Raw genomic sequence first — 22,928 nt, 5'->3', positions numbered from 1 at the left:
CTCACACATCAGCACCACAAGGCCAATGGGAAAAGTTGGTGCTGTTTTACACTTAGCATGTCTTTACCTCTAAGAGTTACAAGAGCGTGCACGGTATTTTATTTCTTACAAGGTGCTTTAACATGTAACAGTTTGCAAACTCATCACATCGACTCTAAGTAGGACCTATTGTCATCATCATCACCACCACCACCATCATCATCATCATCACTGTCATTACTATATTGCAATGTGGAAACTTAAACTGGAAAGAAAAAGACTTCATCAAAATCACTCAGGAGGGAGTAGGTGAATGGGAACTTGAACCTGGATTTCCTGCTTTGAAAGTCTGTACTTTTTCCAACTGCACTTCACAGCTAAAGCTATAGGATTACAGAATGTGAATCTTAATTGAAGTCCCACTAATTCTGTGGTATCTCTCCCGTTAGAATTTTTTTTTTATTTGGAGCTTTGATCTTTCTGCCCTGGATGTTACTGTGGTAGGCAAGATTAAGCTCAACCCAATCTTTCAGGCAGGTGTGCTGCTTCTACAAGCTATAATGATTGAGTGTTGAGTGATTAATTTAGACAAGAACACATGTGGAGGTGTGGCTCAATTGGTAGAGTGTCAGTCATGAACAAAAAACTAAGGAACATAGGCTAGGCTCTTAGTTCAAACCCCAGTCCAGCACAAAAACTGAAGATGAAAACGAGGAGGAGAAGAGGAGAGAGAAGGAGCAAGAGGAGCAAGAGGAAGACCGAGGGGGAGGAAGGGGAGGAAGAGGAGGAAGAGGACAAGAAAATTTTATTGGTGTTTTCTTGAAGAAGAATTTTGTTATACTGAAACCAAATGATGCCTCGTCTAAAGAGAAAAAAATTTAAAAATCCAGAAAATTTGTTCTAAAAGAAGACAAATATTTTACAATGAAGCATTGTACACAAATCTAATAGTATTCCATAATAAATCTAGCATGAAAATAAGGAGAAATGTGTCTCTCAGGGAATGTGTTTGCTTTCATCATTCAGTGGCCTTGGGCCAAAAGGAAGTTTGTTTTTCTCACCTAAAAAGCAGTAAATGTGAAGATGGGTGATCAAATCTTGGTCTGATGGCTTTTGTCTTAGTTTGGACTACTATAACAAGAAGCCATCAACTGAATTATTTAATAAACATTTATCTCTAGTTTTAGAAACTAGAGAGTCTGAGATCAAGGACATCTTATAGTATCTGGGGGGTGAATAGAGAAAGGAAGAGAGAAAGGAAGGAAGCAGAGATAATGAACAAACAAATGAAAGTGAAGGAAAGGAAGGAAGGAAAGAAAGGAATTAAGGAAGGAAGGAAGGAAGGAAAGGAGGGAGGGAGGGAGGAAGGAAAGAAGGGAGGGAGGGAGGGAGGAAGGAAGGAAGGAAGGAAGGGAGGGAGGGAGGGAGGGAGGAAGGAAGGAAGGAAGGGAGGGAGGAAAGGAGGAAGGAAGGAAGGAAAAGGGAGTTTGGGGAAGGGGAAGGAAGAAGGGGAAGGAAATGAAAGGGAAGGGAGGAAAGTTTATCTCTCTCTTCTCTCTTTTTGCTTGTAAGGGTACTAATTCCATTCATGAGGTCACCTCATGATCTAATTAGCTCCCAGTCTCCTCCTCAATTACCACTGTACTGGAAATTGGGGTTCCAGCATATGGCTGGAGAAACATTCAGCATTCAGCCTCTAGCCACTTTATACTGTTATGGAGGGCCCAAGCTCTTTCTGCACCTCTACCTTAGCAAACAACCTTTCACTATGACCACAGATCTACTCTGCCTCAATGTCATGACAGCATTCAAGGTCCATGGCAAGCTACCAAAAGTAAGATCTGAAGAGGTGACATCAGCTGAATCTTCTCACAGCCACCTTCCCATCACACTCTACTCACTCACGGACTGGTTGGTTTCCTGCCCCCCCCCCCCCCCCGGGGAGGGCAGTATCACATGGCTTTTGCTTCCCACAGAGGTGTCTGAGAAAGTGTGTGCTTATATGATCACATTGCTGCTGCAGGCAAACAGAGTCACTGCTAGTAAGAAAGAATAGACATTGAGGACCAGCTAAGAATCGGCTAGGAAACCTACTGAATGTACAATGTGTTAGGTGCAACCCAAAGCAGTACTAAGAAAGAAATGACCCCTCTTCATGGTAGACATTTACAAACTGACCTTCAGAGAGATGTAACATGAAGATGATTGTTCCGTGGGTATTTCTCATAAAACAATGTTTGGCAATAGCGTAGACATCCAAAAATGATTTCAAATGCTTCCTTCTCTTCCTCTCTCTCCAGTGAAACTGGAGATGCAACACTACTTTCCACTTGGAATGTCTTTATATTTGCATTAATTGATTTCATTGCGATTCCATGATGGCTCCTATTCTCGTCAGGTTGTGCATGTCCCCAGTCCTTGGTAAGCACAGCTCTGTTGATTGACTTACCAGAGCACAGCAAATCTTTCCTACCTCCTACATTCTCATTCTTAGCTGACTCCCCCAAGCTACAATGATAGAGAGCAAACTAACTTTTGAGGTGTCCGTAGTATTTGCTTTTGTGGTTTATTGGTCTCTACATTATACCCAGAACTTGGTGAGAGCTCAATGATGTTTGGTGAATGAATGAATTTTAGCTTCCTCATTTACAACCTGTGTAATCTTGGGTAAGTTGCATGCTGACAATGAGTGAGAAAAGAAAAGAGATATTTGTTGCTATGAGCTGCTGGAACCTGAGTATGTATTACCCTGCCTTGTTATTGTGGTGGTAGCTGATGACTAGAGTTGACTATTATGTAGCCAGGGGAAGGAAATTTATGGAAAGGTCATATTTGGCCAATTGTGCTGAATGTATTTATTATGCAGTATTATTAATACTGTAATAAGACACATTGTTCTTTCAGCAGCATTAGTTACATTTTACTGATCATCCTGAATTGCAATAACTTCACATGCTAAAAAATATTAAAAAAAATGTTTCATAAACATGCCAGAATCATACTCGGAGATTTTTATAGCATACATAGACCACCACCACGTAAAAGAAATATCTCCTGGGCAAGCATCCTTCTGTTGCATCAGTATCCAAGCCTTTTGGACAATAATGATAAAAGAATGCTTCTCTCACGGACTCAGCTGCTTACAAATATGTTGTGTTAGAGTTATGGTTAATCAGTCTCTCTTCATAGTAAGTAACATGGGTAAAGAATCTCTTCTTAGAGAAGGGAATGAAGAGACTCAGAAGGAGGAGGAGGGAGGAGGAGAGAGGAGGAGAAAGCCAAGTACCCATGGCTCACACCTGTAATCCTAGCTACTCCAGAGGCTGAGATCTGAGGATTCTGAGCAGGAAAGTCCATGAGACTCTTACCTCCAATTAACTAGCAAGAAGCTGGAAGTTTGGGGTTGGCTCAAGTGATGGAGTGAGCAGACAAGCTAAGGAGCAGTGCCCAGACCCTCAGTTCAAGCCTAAGTATAAGGCAAGAAGAAGGGGTTGAGGGGTGCGGGGTGGGAGTGGAAAGGGAGAGTTGGAATGAGGCAAGACTGAAGACAGACATCTGTTGATTATGAAAGCTCGAGTGCATCTGGAAACCTGACACCCATTGTCTGGAGTACCTCTACCGAAACGTAAATTTGTCCCCGAGAAGAACATCATTTTCCATCTCACTTTACACTCTCATGTGTCTGAGGCCTCTTCACAAAACATCCTGTGAAACATGGATTTTTGGAAGCAATCAAGTAGATATTTGGCACCATGTGTAAGGTTGTATGTAGGTATGAGTCAATATCTAATATTAGCCAAAATATCCCAAGATTATTTCTTTTTTTTTTTCAGGCAGCATAAAGGTTAGACCTATACTTGTGTAGCTTAGAGTTAAACAGATCAAGATTTGTTTTGCAGGCCTGCCATATAATAAACCTGCGATCTCAAGCCTATTACTTATCACCACAGATTTTTTTTTCTTTGTCTGCGAAATTGAAAGACATAAATTGAGCCAAGTGAAATTTCTGCATTTGCACTTAAAAGAAGCTGAATATTGGCAATTCTGTATGGTTTAACTCACATATCCCTCCCAGGGCCAGAACCAGAATAAAAGATTTCATTTCTGTCTATTAGTCATCAGTGTTTGGGTTGCACGTGGCAGGCACTCTACTAACTAGCTTGAGCAAAAAGAAAATGTATGAGCTCATGTGGTTGAGCAATCTTGGAATACAGCTATCTTCATGGATGGCAGGATCCAAGGTTTCAGATAAAGTTGTGAGGTCTCCCCCCTCCCCTCTCTCTGTCTCTTGCTTTCTTCTCTCTCCTCTCTCCAGTCTTCTTTTTCTTTATTTAACTATTGGCCATCATACATAGTACAGAAATGACCAGTGACAGTTTTCACTATAAGCAAAAGGCCTTCTGTCTTTCTTGGGTTACATACTCACCACTACACCTGACATCCTGTTATACCCAGCCCTGCCCGGTTGAGCTGCTCACGTTGGAGGAAGCATCAGTATGAAGGCCACTACCCATAACAACCCAGCTCGAACTACATAGATGGGAAAGGAGTTACCCAAAGACCTGCTGGAAGACGTCTAGCACTGTAGTGAACATATAGCATCCTAGGCATAGAAGAGATAGACTACCATTAGCAGAGGACTTGCCTGCACGATGCTCAAAGAACATGCGAAGTGAGATTTGCTGTTGTATTCAAAGATAAAGTGACCAGCTTTTCCCATGCTGCAAGAGACTTCCCTGATTTAGGGAAACTGCCAGGCAAGCCAAGAAAGCTGGACAAATATAAATCTTAGTGACAGTTATGGTCTTAAGTCAATTTACCAGTTGCCACATCTGCAGAAGAATTTGTGATGTGGTAACCCAATCTTATAGACAGACTCAAAGGAAAATGGATAGACTGACTGCTTTATTTGAAATCTTAGGATCTTTCCTTTCATTGTCTTCCCATTCCGCTCTGATTTTCTTTTCCTTTCTTTTGTTCTTTTATTTTTCTTTGTGGTGCTTGGGATTTAAATCAGTGCGCTGTGTGTGTGTGTGTGTGTGTGTGTGTGTGTGTGTGTGTGTGTGTGTGTGTGTTAGATAAAAGATTCTACAACTTGAGCCACAGAACCTTCAACCCTTTGGAGATTTATTTTTGTTTGGGTTTTGTTTATGAGACAGTCTAGGTAACTTTGTCCGGCATGGTCTCATGGTCTCAACCTCGTGATCTTCCTACTTCTGCCTCCCAAGTAGCTGGGATTATAGGTATGTACCACACTGCCACACCTAACATTCACTTTTCCTTTCAATGATTTTTATTCTTCCCCTTTCTCTTTATTCTCTTCTTTTTTGCTTCCCTTCTTTATTTCTTTCCTTTCTTTTAATCGTTTTCTTTTCCTTTGCCTATTTTCTCCTTTCTCCTTTATTTTATTTTAGGCTCTATATTTACCTTTCAGCTAAATATGTGACTTAGACTTGGCTTACATTCTCCAAAGTAGCTGTGCCATGCTGTTTGACCAGCCAGGCACAGCAAGTACATTTATCCCAACTACATATACAAGTAATTGAAAGCACAACTGTTGATTGAGACAAGGAGTTCACAAGAAATCAATGTGGATTTACTGAGAAATCCGGATCATGAGGCAAAATATGAGGAACGGAAAAACTGCGATGGAAAGTGGCGGGGCGGGGGGGAGAGATGGTCGTGATGATGAGATGAGGAGATTCCAGGTTGGAAGCGCTTGAGATGGGCTTCTTTCAAAGGACATGGTGCTTTGGCTATTTACACAGGAGATCCATCTACTAACGAGACAAATGGTTGGGATTTGGGTCCCCTTTCTTCTTTTGAATCAATGTTATCATTAATTAAGAAATGTAAACCAAGAAATGTTTCTGGATCAAAAGCTATGCTTTGAAGCCAGGCCTGTGTTTAAATGTCTTCATTCAAAATCTTAAGAACTCAAAGGCAATTCTCAGTCTTCAAAGAGGAGCTCTCTCATGAGGAAACCTTCCACCAAGTTAGTTGCTTTTATTTTAGTAGAAAGTCCTAAAAAAAAATTAACTCTACTTTGGAGGCACATCCAAGCACTCCCTCCCTCATGACAAGGTTTCCAACAAATCAAGGTCATGCACTTGAGACTTCTGATCCGTTTGGGCTTCACACATATCAGCATTTTTATTTCATGTTTGCGATTTTTGTAAGTGAAGAGAACCACCCATGGTCATTAACAGACCTGTTATTTTTTTTCCTCTACAAATTGACTTCTTTTTTAATTGGACAAACTTTACTGAAGCAGCCAGTATAGATCACAGGGACTCCCATATCAGTTCTGAAGGCCAGGCCGATTTTCGGACATGGATGTTTCTAGAATCTTACTAGGAAAAAAAAATCTATTGTCACCCACAAGTAAATATATATTAGGTTGCTCTGAGGAAGAACTTTAGATCCTCACCAGCTGGCATCCATCTTGACTTTCTCTTTTGATATCCTTGAGACTTGGAATCAATGATTTAAATTTTTCTACTGGTATTGTGGGAAGGATTAAGATAATGCCCAGGAAAATGTGAGCTAGCACATATTAAATGTCAGCCATGATTCTGCTCTTAGTCCCATTTACTTCCATAGTTCTTCAGGGAAGATTTTTTTTTCCCCAACTAAATAGCAAATGTACAATAAAGATCACCATTTCAAATATGTGATTTCAAATTGCTGCATGCTCTGAGAGAAATAATGTTAAAAAGTGGGGAGGGATAAGATATGATTCAGTAATAGAGTACTCGAGCATGTCCTCTAGCCCAGGATAAGAGCTTGAAAAACAAGAAGAAGAAACAAAATGAAGTTGGAGTCAAGGGTCACTTTGAGAGAAAATGTGTCTTAATTAGGAGGGGACAAAGAGTCCCTGTGGCTACAGAATCAGGAAGAAGAATGAGAAGGGAGAGGAAAATTTTCTTACCAACAGTGTGAGTCTCTACACACCAATGAAGCTGACCAAGGGCTTGGTGGACAGGGTGGGAGACAGAAAAACAGAGAAGAGATAGCAGATATTCCCTCCGTGAGGACACAGTAAGAGTTTGGATTTAAAATGTCCTTTTTATTTGCTTTGGTGGGTTTTCTCGGCATATAAGAAACCTATTGTTTTGTATATTTATGTTTGTGCATGGCTAATTTTTATTCTATAGTAGGATTATGCCCAATGCTCATGGAACTCCTCATGATTTTACATAGGCATATTCTATTTCTTGTGGCTATTTTTAAATCTGTGTTGCTCAGTGGTACAATGCTTGCCTAGCCTGTGCAAGGCTCTGGCTTCAACCCCAACACTGTAAAAATAACTGCTTGGGGAGCAACTGCTTGGGAGCAACAGTTAGTAAAGTCTTCCTGCTGCAGAGGTAACATGGCAGGAGTTGAAAAAACAAGTGGGCTGGTACAGGAGGAAGGCAAGAAAGAGTCTGGGCTCATGTTGTAACAACTGGAAATAACTAATGTAACTGACACAGTAAGTGGCAGAGTCATCTCTTCAAGGACCTAGCTCCTAGCACCATTACAATAATTTTCAAGTTTCAACATCAGTATCAGAGAGGATGGACTGTATTCAAACCATCACTTAGAGAATGGACCAATAAAATACTAAAAATAATTTGGTGGCTTACATAAAGTGTGATGACACCTTGGACAAAGAAAAAAAAAGATTCGTGGAGACATATCTATGAGCAAAATGTTAGGCCAACAAGTGAATATACATAATGGAATCTAAACAACAAACTTTATAATATAGTCATTAATCTTGTCTGTTTCTATTCAGTGAGGAAAATAAGTATTAATGTAGATAATGCTGTCTAGGTTTTGTTTTGTTTGGCCAGTCCTGGTCCTTGGACTTAGGGCCTGAGCACTGTCCCCTGGCTTCTTTTTGGTCAAGGCTAGCACTCTGCTACTTGAGCCACAGCGCCACTTCTGGCCATTTTCTGTATATGTGGTGCTGGGGAATTGAACCCAGGGCTTTATGTATATGAGGCAAGCACTCTTGCCACTAGACCATATCCCCAGCCCAATAATGCTGTCTAGGAAAAGAGACATAGGAGGAGAATTCTTCGTGGAAAAGGCAAGGCTCATCTCATCACAGTTCTTACAGTTTCATAACCTTGAAAACGAGGCTACCAAACTTTCCGAGTTGCTTTAAGGTTTCACTAAGCAATGAAACAAGTAGGTCTAACCAGTGGTAGCTCCCTGTTCTAACTCACTTTACAGCTGGTTTAGAAACTATGTACCCCCAACACTCAACAGACAGCCGAGCTAAGACAAAGCTTAATTAGAAAATGGCTCTTATAGATGATAGAGTGCAAATCTTAACTGAAATGACATTTCAAGAATGAATTTATGAAAGGGCAAACAAGTGAAGGGAATAATTAAATATGAGTTAGAGCTGGGCTGAGCATTTCCAAAGGGGAAGCAGCTCTTGAGTCATGTGCTTTCGGTAGCTGTTGAAATGATAAAGATGACTTCACATTTGTCAAAGCTCTGCTGTTTCATTCTTGCTGGAATATAAAGATAATGTCATGGATACTTTAGAAGGACAATTCGACAAATGGAAGGGCAATTTGAACTGTAACAAGGAAACGCAACGGTGGCAAGCTTAGGGGCACAAGCTCCAAAAGATGGTGATAGAGGAATAAGAGCTAAACTGTACTCTTAAGAAGAAAGGAACCAGGAGCTCCAGGCCATGGGTGTAGCTCATGCCATGGATGAAATGAGAAGTGGAAATGGTACAGTCCAATCAACAATACTTTCTCCATGTTTAATGATGAAAAATACCACATTCTCAGTCTAATACTGCTGCTACAGTAAAATGCCACAGGCCTGGTAATTCATGAACAATGAAGGTTCATTTTTCATAGCTGTGAAAGCCAGCTTGTTGTCTGCTAAGGCCCTGGTCTTTGCTTCCAAGTTGTCATCATGATGCCTCATCCTCCAGAGAGAACAAACATTTGTGTTCTCACCTGGTGGGAAGGCAGAAAGGACCGTCCCTAAAGTCACTAATCCATTCAAGTGAGCACCACCCTCAGGACTTATTTATCTCCCCAAGGCCCTCAGCCTAGCAAAGCAAGGGATCATGGCCCCAGTGAGGAGACTGTGATCAGGAATATTTCTCTTACTCCATTGGGCTCCCTTGGTTGACAAATGTTTCAGGTGGTGGTCAGGCAAAACCGTGATTTTCTGCTACCAATCCAGCCTTCTCTCTGCATCAAATGCCGAGACATGCTAGCTACCCTTTCATCTAATCTTAACCTGGGTTGAAAATCTTTTCTATATCCTCTTCTATTCCCTGATTAGTGCTTTTCTTTTCCACCCAAAAGTAATTCAGTGGCTTCTTCCAGCAAATAAAGTAACACTGAATAGAAGAGGGAAATGGAGAAGGAAAAAAAAAGGAAAGGAGAGCAGAGCATAGAAAGTAAATGTGAGCATGCTGAGATTCATTGATGTCGCACAATGTCTTCCATTCCTTTTTCTTTGTTCTTTTTGGTGCCAGTCCTGGGACTTGAACTCAGGGCCTGAGCATGGTCCCTGAGCTATTGTGCTCAAGGCTAGCACTTTCCCCCCCGAGCCACAGCTCCACTTCTGGCTTTACGGTGATAAACTGAAGGAAGGAGTCTCATGGATTCTCCTACCCAGGCTGGCTTGGAACAGTGATTCTCAGATCTCAGCCTCCTGAGTAGCTAGGATTAGAGATGTGAGCCACCAGCACCTGGCTCAATTGTTTCCATTCTTGGTGGCGCTCTCCCTACAATCACCTCATGGCATGATCAAGGAAAGATTGATATTCTTATGAATGCTGTTTGGAAGCCGTGAGAACCGAGATTCAGAAACATAAAGGGACTTGGCACTGAAAGACCAAGAGACAAATCTCAAGCTGTTGCAGCTGCCTCTACTTCCCAGTTGTGGACAGAGTCTTGGCATGACAGGAAGCTTTTGGATTCCAGATCTTCCAGCCCCGGGCGACCCCAGTGGCATCCTGCAAGGCCTGGGCTGGATTTTGTTTTGACTGTCAACTGAAGAGGCCAAGCTTCATGGTCTCTCCTGCAGTGACTGCTAAGCAGCAACTGCAACCTGTCTTGGAAGAAACTCCCTATGTCCCGTGAGTGGAAGATGACAAGGCGTTCCACTTGAATATTACTTTCAGAACGCTACGTGCTAGTTCCCCATATGATTTGGAGAACAAGCCAACAGATAAAGGATACTGGTTTTGTTTTTGTTCTTGAGGGGGTCATCAAATCATCAGGAGCTCTGCAGAGAGCCTCACACGCTCCCTCCATCCCATCACTGTTTGGGGCCTGGAAGTTCATTTTTGAAGACCAATCAGGAAATGACTTATGGGTCTAAAGCCGCCGAGTTATGAGGATTCGTGGCTGCCAACGAGAAGGGGATTTCATGCAAAGGCTTCTCATCTGCGCACCCTGAGTTCAAAGAATCCAGCTGTTGGAACATCTTGCAAGCACTGTAAGTAAACAGCCCTCTCTCCAATCCATGCAGACTTTTCCTTCTCAAGATGAGCCCTTTGGCTGCTGCTGATGCAGGTGTGTGTGTGTGTGTGTGTGTGTGTGTGTGTGTGTGTGTGTGTGTGTGTGGTGTGTGTGGTGTGTGTGTGTGTGTGATGTTTAGAGGTGTTTACTGAAGGAGGCTTAGTCAATAAGAGTCTCTGGGGGATACTTCTCTTCAAAGAAGGCAAGTGCAAAGCCTTCAGGCTCGCCTTCTCTCTTGCAGGCTTCCTTTGGAAGAGCTCCCAACTTGTCAGTTAGGCTCCTTTGCAGACCCATGTTCAAACGCGAAGTAGCCAGGTGTGGTGGGAGCAGGTGGGAGTGGCTGTATGTCTTCCTCCTGCTTACCAGCATTGGCACCCAATCAGTGTCTACAACTGTCAAAGTTAAGAGGATGCTTTGGTTCCATATGCTAGGATTTTAGTGGAGGGGGAAACAATATTGAGGGCTTGGGAAGACACTCCTTTGTAGTAGCGTAAATTCTGTGTTCAATTTACTTTCTGTTGAAGGTGGTGATTTATTTACTGTCTACCTTATGATTAACAAATGTGCTCATGAAGTCACATGGCTGGGTAAAGCCATCATGGCAATATGAGGGCATGCATATTGAAATCGAGTGGCAAATGGTGTGTTGTTAGTGACAGGAATTATAGGAACAGAGTACACAATTTCATAAACAAAGCACTATTGTTGTGTGTGTTTCCTTTATGGGTAGTTTAGATCAGATTGTAAATAATGGCTGGGAAGTCACTGAAGGAATCTAACATGCTGAAAGGAAATGATAAAAATCATTTTTGACCCTACAGCTTCCTTAAGAATATAAGCATCCCTTGGTGGACGCTGGTAGCTCATACCTGTAATCCTAGCTACTCAATCCACCCCAGGTAGGAAAGTCCATGAGACTCTTTTCTCCAATTAACTACCCGAAAACCAGAAGTGGCCCTGAGGCTCAAAGTGATACAGTGCTAGCCTTGCGCAAAAGGGCTCAGGGACAGCACCCAGGCCCTGAGTTCAAGCCTCAGAACTGACAATAAACAAATAAAAAATCCAGGCATCCCTTCTCTGGGTTAGCCATATCACTATGGCTAAATAGGACATATACTGCAAGATTTCCCCTTCTGCCTTGTCATCACACCATTTAAAGAAGGTTCCATATGCCCAGCCTAAATTCTGTGCCCTGCTCTTCCTTGAATGCACCCAAATGAATGTTTCTGGCAGTATCTGACTTCCTTTTTCTCGCTGGAGCAATGTTGGCCCACTGTAGGACATCTTGCGACCCTAAGATCAGCTGACTGCAGACAGAGCAGTAATGACAGCAAACGGTCAGCCACATTGAAGGTTTACAAAGCTCCAGGTGGGAAGGGGTTTCATTTACTGGAAATTCACACAGTCCAGGTCCCATGCAGCCCTTCCTGTTGAGCAAGTCACCTCTGTTTTTAGCCTGGTACAATCTCTAGCCTTTCACCTTTATCCCATCCATAGCTATCATGTCCTGAATGCTGAGAGCCACATACAGTAAATCTGAAGCATTGTCCCCATGGTAGGATAAATGTGTGTTGTTTTCATTCCCCTGGTAGTTGCTAGTACTAACAATGTGTGGTGTTTGGTGCACCATCTTATGAAGTATAATAATGGAGAAACTTTACTTCTTGTTCCTTCTTACTTTCTTCCTTTTCCTATGGCAGAAGAGTTGAAACTCAGGGCATTATACTTCCTTGGTAGGACTTGACCACTATGTCAAGCCACCAGCTCTTTTGTGTACTGATTGTTTTGAGGTAGAGTCTCACTGTCTACTTAGGCAATTGTACCTGGGCTTGGCTCCATCTGTTTCCAGCTCGCTGTCATGGCGGAGATGACAAGCGAGGGTCACCACACCCAGGTTCATCCATTGAGATGGCATTTCGTGCCCAGGCTAGCCTCTGACACAGCTGGATGACAGGTTCTTGTCATTACCCCCGACTATTGGTTGACAAAGGGTCTTGTGTGTGTGTTCAAGCTAGCCTCCAGCTGAGATCCGCTCAATGTCAGCCTTCCAGATCGTGAGGATTACAGGCATGAGCTACTGGCTCCCGGTGAAATTCTACTTTGTAATTTTTGCCTCCCTCTCTCTTCTTGTTGGGTTTGTTCTGCTCATGCATTCCTTCTCCTTGGTCTTTCAGGGACCTTCAAGATAAACATTATTCATCTTGATGACTTTATGAAAGCCAACTTAAAGTTGCGAAGGAATTCCCCCAAATGTCACATATCTAGTAATTAACAGGGCTGAGATCCAAACGTAGGTTTTCAAATTCCAAACCCTGAGCTCTTTTTATCGCCTCATGCTCTTTCTCTCACTCATCAATTTGTGAATGGGTTTGGGTCAGGGCTGTCCCTCTGCTGTGGGAGAGTCATATTGCCAGTGATAACCATGCTAGCTATCAGCTAGCCTCTAATGCCAGTCCTGGCACAGTGCCCCATCAACTAATGCAGGCGCCCGTGCTGTTCTGCTGTTAGTAAATTCCCCAGATGTGTGTGAGCATTTGACAAGTCACTGTCCTTTGTAACTTCTGTGTACTGAGAAAGAGTAAAAAAAAAAATGTTGAATCCAATATGACCTTCACTGGGAGAAGTAAAGGCGACATGTTCTGTTAAGACTAAGGGATCTGGCATTTTTCTCTGCAGGCATATTTATGGTCAGAAGCAATAGTATCCTAGGGTTGTTTCCTGTCTGTTTATGTTCCAAAATTTTCTTCATCTTTTGGCACATGTCACTTTCTAAGACTTGTGGCCAGCCAAACATGTTATCATAAATCTCTGGTTGTATCAGCCTACAGAGAGCAGCGGATGAGTAGACTGCCTTCTCGTTGGGGCTTTTTAAGCGCAAATCAGGGCGACTCAATAAGAGTTGTCAACAAATTAGAAGAAAAAAGTAGATATAATAACACACGGCGTTAGAAATTTCCATAATAAGCTTTTCACAGAGAAGCCAGCAACAGAGAATATTTACTGTGCTGAAGACAATGTACTTGAGATGATTTCTCCATAGATCAGTGTGACTCAGATAGATAAAAGACATAAAGATGCCAAAACAGGCGCTTGAAATCTGGGAACTTCAGATGCTGAGGGAAGCGGTCATAGAGGAGATCCGAGAGTCACTCCCTAGGGTGGCCAAGGTTAGGATTTGAAAGAAAATATTCCTCGCTTTGAATTCTCTCTCCACCGCATTTCAGTTTCAAAACTCCAAGCACTTTGGGCATAGTAGCTCATGCCTGGAATCCTAGATACTTGAGAGACAGAGATTAGGAGAATTATTGGCATTCAAGACCAGCCCTGGTAAAAAGTTAGCAAGGCCCCACCTCAACAAATTAGTTTGGCAATTTATACTTATAATTTCAGCTATTTGAGAGGAATAGGTAGAAAGAGCATGGCCTAAGGCTAGCCCAAGGTAGGAACCCAAGTCCATATCTGACAAATAACTAAAGCAAACACATATATATTATATTAATATGTATAATATAATATAAAAATCTTGTATAACATATAAATATATATCCTGGAGGCCTGGCACAAGTAGTGGAGGTAACAAGACTCTGAGTTCAAACTCCAATACTATAAAAAAATAATAAAACACCAAGCACATCATATACCTAGTCAGATTGCATTACAGGCATAAATAACTCAGTATAATACCCTAACAGAATAAGTTCCTAATGAATATGAGTTCTTGTCCTCTTTAGCTCTGGTCCATTCAATCCATGAGTATTTATTGTGCACCTACAATATGCCAGTCATTTTTCAAGGTATAACAGTAAACAAGAGCCAAAGTCTCTGCTTTCATAAACTTTACATTTTAAGAGAATTATAAACTGGGTTGTGACTGCAGCAACTGAGCTGTAGGAGGAACATAACCATAGTTATGACTAGAGTGACTGACAGCTCTCAGGAATGCAGAGCTGGAGAAAATCCGTGGGGCTTCCTTCAGCCCTGAAATTCTGTTTGGAATTTGCTTTCCTTCTTTACTATCATATGCTATGCGTAATTATAGGCGGGGGAGGAATCCCTAAACCAGGCTGGATGACGGTGATTGTTTCCTCATCAAAGGTACATTAGTAGATCCTGAATGAAGACCCTGAAGGAAGATTAACTGATGCTCTCTTCAAAAAAGCTTTCACGTCCAAATCCTCGGGGGAATCCATGGTTGAAGAGAAGACAAGGAGGCAGACGGTGTAGGGATGAATTGTGTAGCTTCACAATGACTTCATGTGTGGCTGCAAGTCTGAAATATGCTAGTGGAGCCAACATGTAATATTGCCAGGAGCCGGCAGATCCCGCACACTATTATCCAAGAGATGTACACAGTGTTTAAAAGCAATCCATGGTCTGGAATGTTTCCTTTTTGAAAATAGTGCCCAGACCTCACGTGGAACTGAAGCAGTGTCTTCCAAAATGAAGGTTCAAACAGTCTGGGGGCTGGGAATGTGGCTTAGCAGTAGAGTGCTTGCCTAGCATGCATGAAGCCCTGGGTTTGATTCCTCAGCCCCCCATAAACAGAAAAAGCTGGAAGTGATGTTGTGGCTCCAGTGGTAGAGTGCTAGCCTTGAGCAAAAAGAAGCGAGGGACAGTGCTCAGGCCCTGAGTACAAGCCCCAGGACTGGCAAAAAACAACCAGACAGTCTGAAGTCTTCTTTCTGCTAACCAAACAACAATGGCCCAAGTCTTCCTGTCTGTAAGAACACAGGTGATCATCTAAGTTCTGCATTTCATACTATTGTGTAGATCTCAACTATGTATCTGCAACCAGGAATGAGAATGAATGTGTGACAAAGGAAAAAGTTCAGAGCAATATTTTCAATTCCTAACTACCGACTTTCTTTTTGCTTACGTTATAAAATATAATCTCTCCAAACTGAGGAAACACATTTAAATTGAAAGTAAGTTCCCAAATGAAGACCCAAATAGTGACAAGTAAGAGCCAAGAGAATGATATTAGGAGATGGAGTTAATTAGTGCATTCTAGTAAAGCAATCTGCAGAACAATCATACACACACACACACACACACACACACACATACACACACACACACACAATTTTCAATCAGAGAACAGTGGTGAATTCTCGTCCATTGGGGAGAGAGATAGAAGGAAAGGAATTTTGGTCAATATAATTCCTAGCCTTTTGTGTACATTATCTCCTCACCAGGAACCCTGGGAGGAGAGAGGAGCTACTGCCCCACGATCTTCACAGCCGAGGAGCTGGGCTCAGTGAAGTTAAGTCACAAGGAAGTTGGCTAGCTAGTAGTTACTAGAACCAAAACTTAGCCTACTGCTGTCTGACCCTAAAACACGCTCATCTTCTCCTCTAGCACTCTTCCCGAGAAAAATTAAAGGCTGATTTTCCCCCCACATGCAATACACATTTTATTTAAGTAAAACAAGAATTTCCTGAGAGATTTTAAACATTGAAATGGCCTCTGGAGACAAGAGACTAAGGAACCATCTTCCTTGGAGGTCTATTGAAACCAGATTGGTTATCATATATGCCTGGTGTGACTTCAGTGTGGTCTTTCCCCAAGGTGAAAAGATACACAGAGCGATTCCTCGAGCGACTGTCTCATCTTTCCAGTCAAGGGCCAAGTCTCCCAAAGCAGGCAGAGCAAAATGGCAGAGCCTTGTTCCCGCCAGCCCTCCTCCCCCTCCCTTCTACAACTCCATGCCAATGGTTTTGGCTGAAGTGCTGCTGGCATCGTGTGGAAGGGCCACAGACTCTTGGTTATCAATTGTCTTCACTGATTTCCCACAAGCACAGAGACCCCACTCTGTCACAATAGTCCCAAGAATCTCTTGTCAAATTTCCAACATCCAGGAAATACGAACTGAGGCCAAAACTGGCATGAAGGCAAAACTGTTTTACGCAAAGGAAGTGGCTTTCAAAATGCTATGATTACGTGTGTCTGTTAGTACTACATTTACCACAACTGTCAGAACACCAGGATCCTTTATCTCCTAAGGGGTTTATTATTTTTTTCCTCACACAAGAAGCTCAGAAGTAGGTGGTCCAGGGATGGAACAGCTGTCCAAGGATGCCATCAGGAAATCAGCGCCCTTACATCTTCTCGTTCCATCACTTTCAGCATATGGCTTCCATTTCCATGGTAGCAATAATGCAGCTATGTCTCCAGTGTGAAGCTCACATTCCGTGAACAAAGCAAAGGTCTTCTCTTCACTGAACCTTGCTTTGAATTAGGGCTAGGAGAACATGCCTGTACATCCTATCGATCAAACAGTGGATGTAATGTGGCTGCGCCGAGTGAACACAGAGTTTTAACCCAGAGTGGAATCCTGTAGATGTTTGCTTTCCAGTCTTTGATATATATAAAAAAAAAGGACAGGGAATATGTAAATTGGAATGGATTTTGAGTGCCTTGTCAAAATATGCCATAAAGTCCTGTTTTCTGAAAATAATAAATTTGGAATTTGACATATAAAGAAGACTAAATTATACAAACATTTACTAGCTGTGTCTATTTTAATATTTAAATGGTTCTTGTAAACATGAAAATATTTTTAGAATAAGCAATAAGAGCTGAGTCTCTTTTAATATTTAATAGTTTTTGTAAACATAAAAATATCTTTAGGACCAGCAGTAAGAGCAAACCGGGACTGAATCCTACTCAAAAGAGGCGAAATGGAAAGAGCATTGGTTTGGGCATCCTATCAAGTCTTACTTCAATCACCTTTCTAACTGTAGGTACGAAGTGCCTCGGCTCCTCAATTTTTTATTCCAGTACTAGGGCTTGAACTCAAGGCCTCACATACTTGCTTGGCTGCTGCTGTTCTTGTGCTCAACACTGGAGCTTCCACTACTTGAGCCACGTCTCCACTTGCAGCATTTTGCTGCTTAATTAGAGATAAGAGTCCCGTGGATCTGTCTGCACTGAAGACTTATTGTTAATTATTCAAAATGAGGTCAGCAATGCCCACTCATACGATTGCCTTAGTTCAATGAATTCTATCAAGTCTCTATGTATTCTATGAAGAGTCTGACACCTAGCATTATGGAAGTGGTAGGTCTCCCTGGCCTTGTGCCTTTTACATTTACAAAATCACAAACTCAGGCTTATACACTTTCCTGAAACCCAGCTTAGCATTGACAGTCAAAGAACCAATTTGTGACAAGAAATTAGAGCGAATCCACTGAATGGCACCTAGCTTTGTGTGAGCACAAGCCAAACTCTCTTCATTTCAGGCATCATCACTTTATCCTAGCAAACCAGACAAAAATGTCTAAGTGATTTTGTTTTCCAAGATGCATCGTGTGCTTCAAAGTGCCATCTGCTTGTGACTTGTCACAAAACAGAGTCAACAGAGCCATTTGGTGACATTTTTAAGAAGTGACTTAAGTGTTTGTAACCAAGTGATAGAATTCCTAGAATTTGTACAATTTGTTCTGTGTTGTTGCGAGGGGCAATAAAAGAACTTCACAGAGGCTCTCGGTTGTTTCAATACATTGCCCCCATCTTAACCCATGAAGCCAGCTTTCCAACTGGGTTTCTTCCCATTTTTCAATTATCTCCTCATGTCACTCTGATCTTTCCAGTCAGAGTTGGATGCTCGGAGCTTATCACTTCGTAGTCTCTCCACCACAAAATCTAAGAAAGGAAATAGATAAATCCCAAACAGCCCACAGATCCGCACAGTCAAAAATCTATCCATTAGCCAAAATTTCATTAGTGTAATATGGTGAAGGAAAAGCAACCACAAAATACAGCCAATTCAGTTATGAGTCCATGTACATAGGGAATTCCTGTGTTTGTGTTTGTGTTCTTTAACAAGTGCTTGCTCTCTTTTCGTACCTAGAAACAGGAGCTCATTCTTGTGGACCACACCGGTCCTGCGCAACTCACCTGGTTCATTTGGAAATCACTGAGATAATGTAGCCAATTGCAATCAATGGGGCCTTTATACAAGCCAAGGCCTGATACACTTATGGTTGTTGTGGCAATTCCTACCCACTGGAGTACAGATTTTGCCGTGCGATTGCTCATGAAAAATCCCAGACTCTTCTCAAACTTCTGTCTAATTTCTCAGACAAGCTTTCTTATGAAAGGCCCACTGCTCTTCCTTCACTGTCTCCCTTCCACGGCTGCAGTTTGGGCTTACTAAGTTCTGGCTGGGTCTATGTGATTCCTATTGATCAAATGAAGTGTCCCACTCAAGTTAGACTAGCCACCACCTCCTGTCCTGGCGGTAGCCAAATTCATCTGTTCACTTTTATTGAAAAGAATGAATACAAACCAAGTAAAGGGTGAGCTAGACAAACAAAAGTTTCTGTCCCCCTGAAGAAAGCACTTCATCGTCTGATCTCACAAGAAATCTCAGAAAGCTAATTTCATGCTCTCTCCTCTCACTTGGCAGCTCCTCCCAAGAGTCTTGCCATCCCTGTTCCATGCCCGCGTGTGCCCATGAAAGCCCAGGGAACAGTCAAAACACAAGTCACAGCCCCACTAAGAGCCAATGAAGAAAATGCTGGACCCGAGTGGTACCTATTGTGTTGGCAGACTCTTCCTAGAGTATATAGAACAGTGATAGAAACCATGGAATCCCAAAGTGATTATAGGGAGGAAGCAACTGCCCGTCTTCCCTGGCATTCACTATCTTCATGCACAGTTGCCAATTTCTGGGCAGACAGAGAAAAAGCTACTTGCCCAGGTGGTCATCTCGCTTCCAAAGTGGCTGGGCCTGTCCTCAGAGACTCATCCTGGAAATGCCATCCTGGAAAGATTTCACATCTCTATAAAATGCCATCCTGGAAAGATTTCCTGGAAACATTAACAAGTTCCTCCATAAAACCCTCAAAGCAGTCACTGGGGAAGGAACAGAATTTACACTCTTCGTTATCCTTACATAACCTCTTCTCCTTTATGTAGTGGTGTGAATACCATCCTCTACACTTCTCCGCATTGGCATTCAGTCTCTAACTTCTAGTTGGCCTTAGCTAGAACATTCTAGAAAACAAAGAAATCTGGGTGAGGGGGGGAACTATCCTTAGCTAGATCATTCTAGAAAACAAAGAAATCTGGAAAAACTATCCAAAGCTTTAGAGACACATCAAGTTATTTGGGAACAGAAGAGATTTGAACATGTGTATGTGTTGGAAACAACCGGCCAGTAGAAGATGAAGGTATCAGGTGTTGGGGAAGGTTTTTGGTCTAGGTGATCTTGAAAAGCAGAAGGTAGATGAGAACAACCACTCAGAAGGAGAACTTCGTACTAAACTAGCACTAAACTAGCACATTACTGTGTCCACTAAGACAGGACAGGAGCAAGTGACGGTCAGGATTTGGATAAATTAGAGAGCCAGTTAAGGAAATTGAGACAAGCAAAATTATGCTTTGTCTTTCTCTCCTGGTTAGAACTGGGATCATTGCTTAAGGTGTGGACAATGAACTGATTCCATGTGTCTCAGCCCAATGTTTATCATCCAGCAAGCACTAGTAAAGCAGATTATAGTCACTTCTTTTTTCCCTCTTGGCAGATCAAATTTTATAACGAGTGTTTATCTAAAAAAAAAAAAAAAACAACCAAAAACCTCCTATAAAAATAGCTCAGGACACCACCCACATATTTTGCCTTTTAAGTGAAACATATGAGCTGCTCGGAAACTTTTATTTTTAATCTTTAAATTGTAAGAACCTCTCTAAACATTGGGGGAAGGGAGAGAACTTAGCTCAACTACTCTTTGAAAGGTCCACTGACCACACAGACTCTTTCATGACCAAGTCTGGACAGTCCTAAAACCTTGCCAGCAAGAGGTGGGTATAGAAACAAAACTAAGTGCCAGAGCTTTTGTGTTTTAGTGTTGTACCAAATAGCTCCAGACATGACAAATGAGAGAGAAAGATAATCTAAAACATGGACCATTTTTATGTTTGGCCTTTTAAGACTTTAATAAGCATGAGCCAAATCAGGTTCTTGGCTTCAACTGTTTCAGATTTTTTTACACAGCCTTCCTTTGATTATCTGAAATCATAGGGTTGGTTTGAGAAAGTCTCATGCCCAGATTTGAAGGCAGCTGGCAAACAGACCACAACAGGTAGTGAGCTCCAGGGTAGGAGACTGGGGATTCTGGTGCACTTTGCCCAGCCCCCCTCATCCCAAACACAAAGGGGCGGAGCAAGTGGTCAGATCCCACTGGCTTTGCAACAAGGGCCTCATGAATACAATCAGACAGGAGGGAAGGATCATAAGGGAGAAGCATCCAAGTCCTTAGCCTGGATTTACTTTCAGTAGAATTTATCAGAGTGTTCTAGAATATTCCTTTAGCCTTGAACCGGCTGATATTTATTTGACTGGTTTAGTTAGGGAATATTTTGATGGGGGAGAGAGGAGGGAAGAAAATTTGATTCTGCCATCATAGCACATGCTTAGAATCTCAGCATTTAAGAGGCTGAGGCCAGAGGGTCATGAGTTTGAAGCCAGACTGGGCTACATAATGAGACCTTGTCTCAATTTAAAATTAATGAACAAATAGAAAACCATCAGAATGTGACACAGGTAAGATGGATGCAAATCCCTCCATCCCTCCCCCCTACACCATCCTTCCATCCCTTCATCTACATGGAGAAACTCCATTCCATTTCCTGCCAGGACTTCTTTCTGTGTCCATCTAGAGAGCATCATCCGTATCGCCGGTCTGCTCTCCTCCATGCTAGGGACTGCTGGACATGACCATCTCTGGATGAGCTCTGGCCTCCAGTAAGAGGGGATTGTGGTATAAACACAAATAGCATCCTCTGAACATCTGTTCCACCTTTCTGGGCCTATTTCTTTCTGTCGCTCTTAGCAACATGCCCCAACAACTGCAATTTAGACAAGAAGCAAAGGAGGCTGTCCTAAGGGAATCTGAGGTGCAGAAAGCTTAGAGGAGGAAACAGGTAAATACCAAAGCCAGGCGCTTGCTGTCCCCTAACAAAAAAAAGCCTTCACACACTTGCAGTAGAAGCCTAGAAACAGAGACCCTGAGTTGGTCAGGAAACAACTCCTGTCACATCAAGGAATTGGATCTAAAGGGCTTCTCCAGAGACCATTCTGCAGAACTCTCCCCCACAGTGGCCAGAATCTCACACCCTGGCCGCCAAATCTTAGCAAGAGGAGGCCCCCTAAGGAAACTAAAACTGACAGAGCATAGCCATAACTTCCCAAATCCTGTCCTCTCTCAAGATGACCCGGAGTACTATGAAATGCATACTCCTAGCCCCCGCCCCCAACCCCTGATCTATACATGTGGAGTAAGGCATAGTCCTCTCTAGCTTTGAGGGGCTGCCTTGAAATTCTGAGAACCAACAAGTTGGAGGCTCATCACTCCAAGTCACCTCTTTTGCTCTATGTCCTAGAGTAAGGGAGATCACTTCTCTGAGCCTGTTTCAACCTTAAAAGGAGGGAACCCCACCTGTGTACAAAGCCGTGAGAAGGAGAGGATGTAAGAGCATTAGCACCAAGATCAAATTATGCACTCCATTTGCTACATGTTTACTGAGAGCCTACTATATGAGACATGAGAACACAGCAGCAAACAAAATATTCTGCACCGTGTAAACCTTCACAGAATAAAAAAGACTACTGTTGTCTTATCTTTAAGAGGGGGAAAGTTTATGTGGTTTTCCAATGCCATGCCATTAGTGAGCAGCAGAGCAGGGATTTAAGCTCACCTTGCACCATTCTGCAAAGAGGCATCCATGTGCCTCTACCATCAGACTAGGGTTTAGGAAAAGGAATCCTGAGCGAAGGCTCCTTCTACTGTCTCTAGGCCCAATGGACATTTGAGGTTTGATTTTTCAAAAATGTCTTGGATAGTAGTCATATTTTTTAACTGTAAAGAGGAGGGGGGATGGCCCATAATAGGAAAATGAGAAAATGTTTATTAACTATAAATTGTAACAAGACCAGAAGACAACAGCTCCCCTGGCTCTTTGAGGAGTATAGATGGTCAGTTAATCTATCATAAATCAGCCAAGTTTGTTTGGAGGTCATAAATAATGCTGTCAACAGCATTCACTTCAGTGCACAATAAGATACATTTGTGGGCTGGAGGTATGGCTCAGTGGTAGAATACTTGCCTGGCAAATATGAGGGTCTGAATTCAAGCTATAACACCACCATTTTTTTAAATGATATATTTGTAGGAAAGGAAGCAAATAGAAATAGAAAAGGATTGGTTGCCATTGGCTGTTGTCTGGAAATCTGAAATTCCCTGCAGTAAGAGACCCTCATTTCAAAGACTACATTTCTCTTTCAACATTTGAGGAAAGTATTGGAGCTGGTGTACTAGGTGAGCAATGGTGGCCAGCTCCTATCCTTACCTTCTAACCAGTTTCTCATGAGCATATAGTTCCCAGGCCTCCTTGTGCTTGCCACAGAAAATACTGGCTTTTCTTGATCTGTGTGAATCAAGGAGGTTGGAC

The 22,928-nt window shown here is 42.3% G+C and overlaps 1 protein-coding gene across 2 annotated transcripts in view; it reads left to right on the top strand.

Annotated features, from left to right (window-relative positions):
- Positions 1–22,928, top strand: part of C1qtnf7 (C1q and TNF related 7) — an 83,516-nt gene that overhangs the window by 20,255 nt on the left and 40,333 nt on the right. The window contains exon 1 of one of the 2 annotated variants that reach the window (XM_048364569.1): positions 10,266–10,449. The exons of the other annotated variant lie outside the window; for it this stretch is intronic. The gene's annotated coding sequence lies outside the window, so the exon portion shown is untranslated. Of the gene's footprint in view, positions 1–10,265; positions 10,450–22,928 lie in introns of those variants that run through there. 2 annotated transcript variants of the gene reach the window in all.

The sequence above is a fragment of the Perognathus longimembris genome, chromosome 16 (assembly GCF_023159225.1).
Source record: "Perognathus longimembris pacificus isolate PPM17 chromosome 16, ASM2315922v1, whole genome shotgun sequence".
Classification (NCBI taxonomy): Eukaryota; Metazoa; Chordata; class Mammalia; order Rodentia; family Heteromyidae; genus Perognathus; species Perognathus longimembris.
This window is presented reverse-complemented; position numbering and strand designations above follow the sequence as displayed.